Here is a 9,307-nt window from a genome sequence, read left to right on the forward strand (position 1 = left end):
TTTTGCGAATTCTACTAGTAGCTCTCCTCTGGCGTTTCTAGTGCCGATGCCATAATCTCCTACTGCCTGGTCTCCAACCTGCTTCTTCCCTACCTTTGCATTAAAGTCGCCCATCACTATAGTATACTGTGTTTTCACCTTACTCATTGCCGATTCCACGTCTTCATAGAAGCTTTCAACTGAAGTGTCATCATGGCTGGATGTAGGCGCGTAAGCCTGTACTACCTTCATCTTGTATCTTTTATTCAGTTTAATTACAATACCTACCACCCTTTCATTAATGCTATAATATTCCTCTATGTTGCCAGCTATGTTTCTGTGAATTAGGAACCCCACTCCCAGTTCTCTTCTGTCTGCCAAGCCCCGATAGCAAAGGACGTGCCCATTCTCTAGCACCGTGTAGGCCTCATCTGTCCTTCCAACCTCACTTAGCCCTATTATATCCCATTTAACACCCTCTAGCTCTCGAATAGTACAGCTAGACTTCCCTCACTAGATAAGGTTCTAGCGTTAAACGTTAGAACCTTATCTTTAGAACCTTACGTTCGAACCTTAAGTTCAGGTTCCAATGGCGGCCTGTAGTCCAGAGATTCTTAGCACCCTCTGCTGCGTTGCAGATCTGACCGCCGCCGTAGTCAGTTGCTTCGCAGATGCTGAGGACTGAGGGCCGTGAGTTATTTGGCGTATCCATGTGGGAGGTGGCGGCCGGATACTGCACCAGGGTGGCCAATCCTTCTCTGGTGAGGGAGTGCGTTCCCGGCGGTGGTTACCGGTGAGGCCACACCTCAGGCCTCTTATTGTAGTTCCATCAACACGTATTTTCTTTTCCGGTTGAGAACTGCGCGGCACCGGGCACGTGGTCCGACTGTTGTTTTCACAGATTCACACAGTTTTCTGTTCCTAAAATTTGAAATTTTCGTTTGTAATAGCAGTATTTGTAGCGGTTCAACTCCTTGTATCTTCACGAACAAATAGACACCACTCTGACCCTCCTAGGACCAAAATTGCTAAAGTTATTAGTAGATATGTTATAGGTAGATATGTGCAGAGCTCACTTACCCGTGCTGCTGACGCGGCCGCTCCCGCTCCCGCAGTTGGAATAATCTGTGCTTATTGACTAAGAGGTGGAGGAGCAGTTCCGGTGGGCTTAATTCGCTGTGGAAGCTGTTTCGCCAAACCCAGCTCAAGCAGTGATAGCAGTCCGGCAACACTGAGTATGTCTTCTGAATAAGTCTCTTTTGACGCTCTCAGTTGAATTGGGCGCTCGCGGTTTTTTCTACGGCTATCTCCGGATTTTAACGACTCAATTGAGACCTGATTTGTCGTCCTGGGGTGTGTAAAAGCCGAGATAAGACTCGTTGTCCTCAAAGTGGCTTGGTCCCACACAAGATGGCGGCCCCCATATGGTCATAAGGTGGGAAATATTGCTTGTGTGTTTGTTTTCGCCGGTCAGAAACTGGTAAGATTGAGCTCAGAGCGCGAAATCCTCCTTCTGCGTGATTTATTAATGTTACCAATATTTGTTGTGATCTTTTGCCTTTTCATTCATTCTTTGAGCACGAGAGGGCAGGTGCTAAAGTCCCCTGGTAACATGGCAGCCCCCATAGGGCGGATACACGTGTTACTCACAGTTGACTTTCGGTGAAGAAAAACCGTTTTTTCCCGCAGATTCAATATAAGACGGTAGCGGCGAGGCTCCGCAACGTGCCAAGAAGCATCGAGGGTGGTTTTCCAGGTGCGTAGTAGCTTTTCTTGCGGAATTCCTGATTTGATCGAAGTGGAGCCAGTGGCTGCTGTTGTTAGGCCTACCCGAAGTATGAGTCGTTAATTTCTCAAGTTGTAACTGATTTGGGTGGCTAAACCGTGCTCCTCGAAGTGCTCCGAAGCCTCATAAAACCATGCGAGGAAATTTAGTTTATTACTCACAGTTTTGACGGAGATTTGAGGTCCGAATGCTGAGCTGTTGTGAAACCGCTCAACCGACCCGGGCCCCTTGGTGGCTGAGTCTCTATTAGGGTCTCTAAAATAAGGGTTGACGTGCTGATTGGAAAAGGCACGGTAGCCGGTGAATGGTCGGCACTGTTCACTTCGGTCGCCATGAAAGGCGCAACGTTCGCTTCGTCGTGCGGGAAAAGAGTATCCAGCACCTTCCACCAAAGATCTTACGGAGAGAAAACGTTTGATCGTTAGGCACAGAATAAATTCGGTGGCAGAAAACATGGTGCCCAACTTGCAGGGTCTGTCCATGTTTTCTTCCCTATCCTGTTCGTCGTCTTCGTACACCCGTTACAATATTTCTTCTGGTCGTTCACTGTTACTTCAGCTGCAGTTTATGATTTCAGAATAACCAGCTCAAACGCTGCCAATATTCCTATTGTCTCACACCTATGAAAAAAAAATCACAGCATATCCACGGAGTGAATGATGATGAGTGGGCCAACGCGTCTGTTCATCCTTTTGTCCATCCGTGTGTCCGAAGGACCGGCGGTTGGTGGAGGTGCGGACGGAAGCATGTATGTACGGACGGATGCCCATGTCTTCTTATTTTTGTACATCACGACGTGAATGGGACAACGAACCATCGGAATAAAGCCTCAAAACATCGAATGCAGCAACCTAAGCGCCTTTTTGCGCAAGCCTCTCTTGGTCGTAACACTGTCTGCTTAGTTGTTAAATAATGAAAGCCCAATATGGCGGTAATCAAACCACTACGTAAAATAGTCTAATCTTGCATTGGAGGTGATACGCTAAATAGAGAGCGAAGCTGATGGAGACCCTTATAGTCCTGGCTGCTGCTGTGCTCAGTGTTGGCAATCCTCTTCTTCTTCAATCCTCTATTTGATTGTTTTTTTCTCTCCTCTCTGTTTTTCATGTGTGTATGTCTTCTTAGTCTCAATTATGAGGTCTTGGTTGGGCTTATGTTTATTTGGAACGAAGACCCAACAGCGAAGAGGGACGATGAAAGCCCGACGACGATGGTAATGATAGTTATAGACGAAGAATGAGAGGATGTATCACCAACTGCATTGTTGTGATGGTAATACTGAGATGAAGATATGTACAATCAACTTTCACGCTTATTTTTCCCCACCCTTCGCCCACTCTGACGTAAAAGCGGCTAGCTTGGCCGTTGCACATTCGTCTAGACGAGTTACTTCTCAAGAATAACAAGGTTGGTCCACTTTTGCGCTTAGTTTGTGCATGTTCATGTCCTTGCACGTGTGCGAAGATGTGCGTGCGAAAATGTGGGTGCGAAACTGTGCGTGCGAAACTGTGCGTGCGAAACTGTGTGTGTGTGTGTGTGTGTGTGCGTGTGCGTGTGCGTGTGTGTGTGTGTGTGTGTGTGTGTGTGTGTGTGTGTGTAGTCTTTACAAAGACCTCAGTTCCTTGATTGGTTTACGGCAGGGATTGCTGTCTGCGAGCGTACGGGTCTATACAGCACAGTGAAGTACTTTCAACACGAATAAAGGTTGTATTAGCCTCACAACTAAGAATACTCACTACGTTAATAGCTGCAGCACTTTAGCAGTAAATATAAATCACTGACAACACCAGGTCATAGGAAAGTCAATGCAGACCAATCTCAGTACCCCGAGTTACACAAGAAAGGCTGCCACATGGACCTAAACTAGTGACACCTCCTTTGTCGTGTCCTCCTACTTTGTCGTCTAGATGTAAGTTGTGTGCAGCACAACGAAACCACGGTATTTACATGTGCTGTATATTGGCAAGGACAAAGTAAAGCGCTGACTAGGGGTTATGCTACCTAAATACAAGGTATCACTGAAGCTTATGTTCTTCACAAACACTGCACCAAACTGACATTTCAAATCAAAGTTTAAACGTCAGCAAAGGTAGGCAGTACATATCTTTTGTTCAAGCCTTGTTAAACTTCAGCACTTGGTAAAATTCACCACATTATTACGAAAAGCTACTTCGCGATAACGTTTCAAAAACCATAATGAAACAAATTGAAAGTAAGCTAGAACGCATTTATAAATTCTATGCTAGAAAAGACAATTGTACACCACTATCAAACACTTCGAGATGTGAACATATTCGACAGCGATCTGTCGAATATCATTGGTTTGCTGGTATCAATATTGTCACAAATCATTTTAAAAACTCAGATGAAATTGGCTAACCTGTTAATTTTTCCATGGAATTTATCAGCCAGAGATGTGAACTTTGAGATAAAGCATAAATTGGTCGAGCTGTTTTCGATGTAGAATTAAGACTTCTAAATTCATCACCTTTCTTCCCGAATTTTCCTTAAAATACTAGGTGTAACGTAAAAACTTTGTTTGCTACCACTCCTAAAATTAAGCTTCTTTAGAATGAACTAAGCATTCTTCAGGCAAATCTATTGGTGTCGTAATAGCAACATTGATGCGTTTTCCATTTGTTTTACGTTGAATAGACAATTATAACGTGGGGTTGAGGAAGCGAGGTAGAGATGTCTCAAATGAAAAATTTGTCCGAAGCCCTAATAACACTTTTGCTGAATAAAGTGGTCATTTCTAGATTTATATACAATTAGTAACATTTGCACTAGTACTGCGGTAGGCCTAAATTGAGAGAGAGCACTTGGTTATCGTTGCAACGCTCATAAAAAATGTCGTCACATAAATATAATTTTATGAGATTCATTACTTCGGTCGAACGGAGCTCCTCTGTAAGCGTATGCAAGTAATAGTGTGAACTTAGTTGCCGGATGTGAAAATAGCTTTCCGATGTTCACATCATTGTCCGGTGTGGAAATGGCAGATATCCGTTGCGGACATGGTTGGTACAACATGCATTGTTGTGCGGATGACAGTCCCCAGGTCTGTTTTTTTTTTTCATCTGTCATTCAATTCGTGCCTAAATATAAACGGGTGTTTTGTTTGTGTTTTGTACCTATCGAAGTGGGACCAGCCACCAAGGGGCAAATATCAGTGCGCGTCCTCGAACACATCTTACCATGCTGCGCCCCTTCGGCGAATTTTCTTTGGCCGCTTTCAGAAGTGACGTTTACTGTTCTTCATTCATTCGTGGCGAGTGTGTTAGAAAACATGTGTTCGAGAGTGTTCACAACAGCCTTCTCCGCTTTAGCACACAAGCTCACCGCGAAGTCCTTCATTCTCTAGAAGGTAGTTGTGACCCGCGTAGTCGGGACCCATATGAAATGCATGTTGTAATCCGCGTGACTAGAACACGTCCCAAATTGTTCTTTTGACATAGTTTTTATCATAAATGCACAAATACTTCATATCTATTTCTAAATTTCTTCATCGTGGAGGCGTTCGTTCTCAGTTCCACGACGTCATTACGAAAGACAAATGCTGTCGTTGAAGAAATACATTCTCATGAGAAGAACGAAAAAAAAAACAAAATTCTTCAACTGCCTTCTCCACTATTTTGGAAGTATTGACTTAATAGAAGAACAGAAACAGTCTACTCTCGGAGCGCAGCATCCTACCAGAGACAAAACTGAGCACCATTATTCTTCGCGACTGTAGATTATATAGATAAATAATAGGGGCAGACGGTGTACGTAACGTTCATAGTTATAACGCTAACAATCATACAACATACAGCAGAAATAGTTCCTGCCGTTTTATCAGGGACCTTCTTTCTTGATTAATCACAAAAAAAAACGCTTTATCTGGCCCGTTATAGACAGCCGGATCATCATTACTGAGCGTTCACCGAACAAGAAACTGCACTCAGTTTGGCGTGGTAAACGAGAACATATGTTGATAACAAGACATCGTAGGTTTAGCGTTCGTACTTTCCTTATCTGGATCGTTATATGAGTTTTATCACGTTGTGAGTCGCTGCAGGAAGCGGTATTGAACGCCGTGAGATATTGTTGGTTAGATCAGATAAGATATAGCAGTATTTAGTACGTCCAAGTACAAACCAATGCAACAGATGCCACGATGTCACGTTCTCAAGTTTGGCCTTCGTGATTTCTCAATGTAGGATGAGCTCCTTTAGGACCATACTTGGAAAGTTAGCGCTGTTATCTAAACCAAGTTAATGGTCAGTCTTGCAGGAATACCATTTGCGCGGATGATTCAGTCATTACACAGTACTTTGGAGTTGATTTTAAGGAACTTTATTTGTCCAATAGTTGTGGCTGAAGCCAGGGCTAGGCTGACAGGGATACAACGTTCGAGGAACATCCTACGAGCTCTTGCCCTGCTGGACAGCCAACACATGGTTTTCGAGGGCTTCGCTGAAAACTTATCCAAAGTACTGCGCAGGCAGTACTTTGGATAAGCTAATCAATCACTGTCTCTACTATCATCGATTCAAGCTGGAGCACTCGATGATCTACAACCAATTTCTGCAGCTTCTCTGATGAAGGAATGTACATGTCTTGTCTACCTGTTTTATTTTGATTATCTCGTGAGAAACAAGATGTTGCGATAATTTTTAAACAACTGAACCATTCACGTTACCAAGTTCTTGTAACACTTCTTTGTCTAAAATGCCTGTAGCTAGTAATTTGAACAAAAAAAAACATGCCGTGTCGTGTACGCCTAAGCGTTCCGTTCATCATTGCGTACTCATTCTCGATTGCGATCAGCGGTAATACCGAATATTATGTCCGTGCTATCAAAAACAAACTATGTGATGCTCTCTTGGGTTTTACAGCATGGTTTAACAACAAAAATCTGGACCTCCTGCATTCAATCAAAGAACTTCGAGAGAAGCCAATTTTCCTTGTTCGCTATTTTCAGAATTTTATACCTCTCATCACTGTCACAGAAAGCTACATAGAGCACTACTGCACTAGTATGCTGCGGTAACTAAAGGCTACCGGACAGAGCAACCACCCTTGGAAATAGAGCAGTTTTTCCTACGTCATTATTAGGAACTGTATACTTTCTTTGCTATTTTTACTTTCTTCAATTCTTAGCGCAGGCTAGGAAATCGGATTCAGCATTGCTTAAAGGGTGGTGCCGTCATATTTGTGGCTTGCATGTCATTGGCTGCAAGCGTTTCTTGTAGCTTTAAGAAGTTTGATACTCGCACCAAGATTCGATCTATTTATTTATTTATTTATTTATTTATTTATTTATTTATAGGTTAACGTCTCAAGACCACCATATGATTATGAGAGAAGCCGTAGTGGAGGGCTTCACAAATTTTGACCCCCTGAGGTTTTTTAACGTGTATCCAACTCTGAGCACACGGGCCTGCAGCATTTTTGGCTCCATATAAAAGCAGCCGCCGCCACCGCCAGGATTCGATCCCGCGACCTGTTGGTCACCAGCCGAGTACCTTAGCCACTAGACCACCATGGCGGGGTGCACCAAGACTCGTGTATTCTCACTAAATACTTTCATACTACGTTATTAAGTGGATCACTTTCGTTTTGGTTACCGGGCGTCAACTTGGGCAGTAACGGAGCAGGGTAGGTGGCTTGGTCACGTAACCACACAAAGATTCGACGCATGTCGTGCTGAGTATCGTCTGCTCTCGCAAGCACAAGCCACACTAATAGCCGCAAAACAAACGCCTCGACAGTTACCATGGCTAGCTGAAGCTGCTTCGAATAATGTAGCAACCAATGCTTTCCTCGGCACGTACGTTGCAGAGGTTCGCAGGTCACTCACGTCACTACAGGCGTCACTACAACTTTTGCTGTCAATTCCATGGGGCTGTCAGTACTTTAACCGCTAGCGACGGGTTTCGATCAGGGTAATGAGCACGTAGGTACATCATGGATGGGATCAAAATATAGTCTGAACGTTTTCTGTGTCCTACCAATTAAGTGGGGTGTCCTTGAATTCAAAGGAAACCGACAACAAGGTTATAGCCTCGAAATTTGATGGCACCACTTCCCTGTACTTGTGAGTATAGGGAAGCCTTGCCTGGCTTCCCTGTACTCACAATTTCAACTGAGCACTCGCCACTTAGCCACCACGCCTGAAAACAGCCCTAGCATGGTAAACCTTGAAAGAAGATATGCTACCACATTGCGTGGATTCAGAAGCGGCCGAATAGTTCCTTTATTTTCGCCGTGCTGCATGGACGATCCCGAAAAAAAAGCGATGTCCGAATACAATTGCTGTGTGCCACAATGCGTGGCATCTAGGTATAAAGATGGCATCGTATCGTTCTATAACTTCTCGAAGGATGCAGACGACGCGAGACGGAGGACGGCGTAGATACGAAACTTACTAATTTGACAAAAGGTGATAGAAACTATGATGGGTTGTTGTAGTTCATTCCTTTCGATGAATGCATTCTCCCCGGTGTGTGCCATTATTTGGCGTGTGTGCATTTTTGTCAGTATTCGGGCAACTTTAAGCACACAATATAGTTTCGTTAATATAAGCGATAGCTTTTCGAAACTTGCTGTGTCATGTGTAAGAGTGTAGTTTTTCTCGTATGCTTTTTTATTGCTCAAGTGGTACTGCGACCCATCCTCAGATAAACCTGTTTGAATTCTTCTCTCCGTCCTACCTGTTTATGTGCACGTGCGCACACGCATGCACGTGTATACATAAAGGGCTAGTGTACCTTACTGGAAAAAAAATCGCTCGCTACGTTTTTGTCACTGACGTACGTTTCTTCAGCGTAAATAGTACTATTGAAACCCTAAAATATATTTATTATCAAGCAGTGTACAATGTTTATGCCTGTGTTTGCCCTGCGGTGTCTACAGATGGTACTGCGTTCTCAGTAAATGTACCGCGGTGACAGTTTAAGTTTTGTCAGCTCACAAGAAATTTAAGAGGAACTGCAAAAGGCGATTCTTCCAGTTTTTGGAGCGTTAGACTGACCGGCGCTCCTAAGTTTAACGAGTTTCTTTCCGAGACAGCGCAGTGCAGCCTATGTGGAGAGAGGCTTGTTTCCGAGTGATTAATTTATCATCATTGCACTGAATAATCAATTGCTGTAAATTCGAGAAACTTAAATTAAAAAAAAATTATTTTCCTTTTGTAGCACCATGCCATTCGTGGCCAGCCGGCCGCAAATAAAACGGAGAAAGCCGGGTGGCTCTTGCTGTACGAGCCACGCGCATGACAGAACGGTCTGGCGCTTGACCTAGCTGGACAAGGCAGCTGATACCACTCCACCACGTTACCGTCTGTATTAAGGCCGGGATCACGACACGGCCTCGTCAGCCGCCATCTCGTCACTTCGGGTAGTTATGAGTTTCTTATATTTATTATCACCGTGACGCGGGCTGAAAGAGCGCAAAAGAAAAGTAAGCAGGATGGTCTATCCGACTGGTGTCATAAGAGACAACTGGAAGTCATGCTAACAAGATAACGATATCGTGTGCCACCTTTAAATCTATAGT

The 9,307-nt window shown here is 44.0% G+C and overlaps 1 long non-coding RNA gene across 2 annotated transcripts in view; it reads left to right on the plus strand.

Annotated features, from left to right (window-relative positions):
* The first annotated feature begins 1,183 nt into the window (after positions 1-1,183).
* Positions 1,184-9,307, plus strand: part of LOC142785112 (uncharacterized) — a 61,397-nt gene continuing 53,273 nt past the window's right edge. For both annotated transcript variants that reach the window (XR_012888855.1, XR_012888854.1), the window contains exons 1-2: positions 1,184-1,735; positions 8,947-9,148. This is a non-coding gene — a long non-coding RNA (uncharacterized LOC142785112). The remainder of the gene's footprint in view (positions 1,736-8,946; positions 9,149-9,307) is intronic.

This window comes from Rhipicephalus microplus, unplaced genomic scaffold, assembly GCF_043290135.1.
Source record: "Rhipicephalus microplus isolate Deutch F79 unplaced genomic scaffold, USDA_Rmic scaffold_18, whole genome shotgun sequence".
NCBI classification, from domain to species: Eukaryota; Metazoa; Arthropoda; class Arachnida; order Ixodida; family Ixodidae; genus Rhipicephalus; species Rhipicephalus microplus.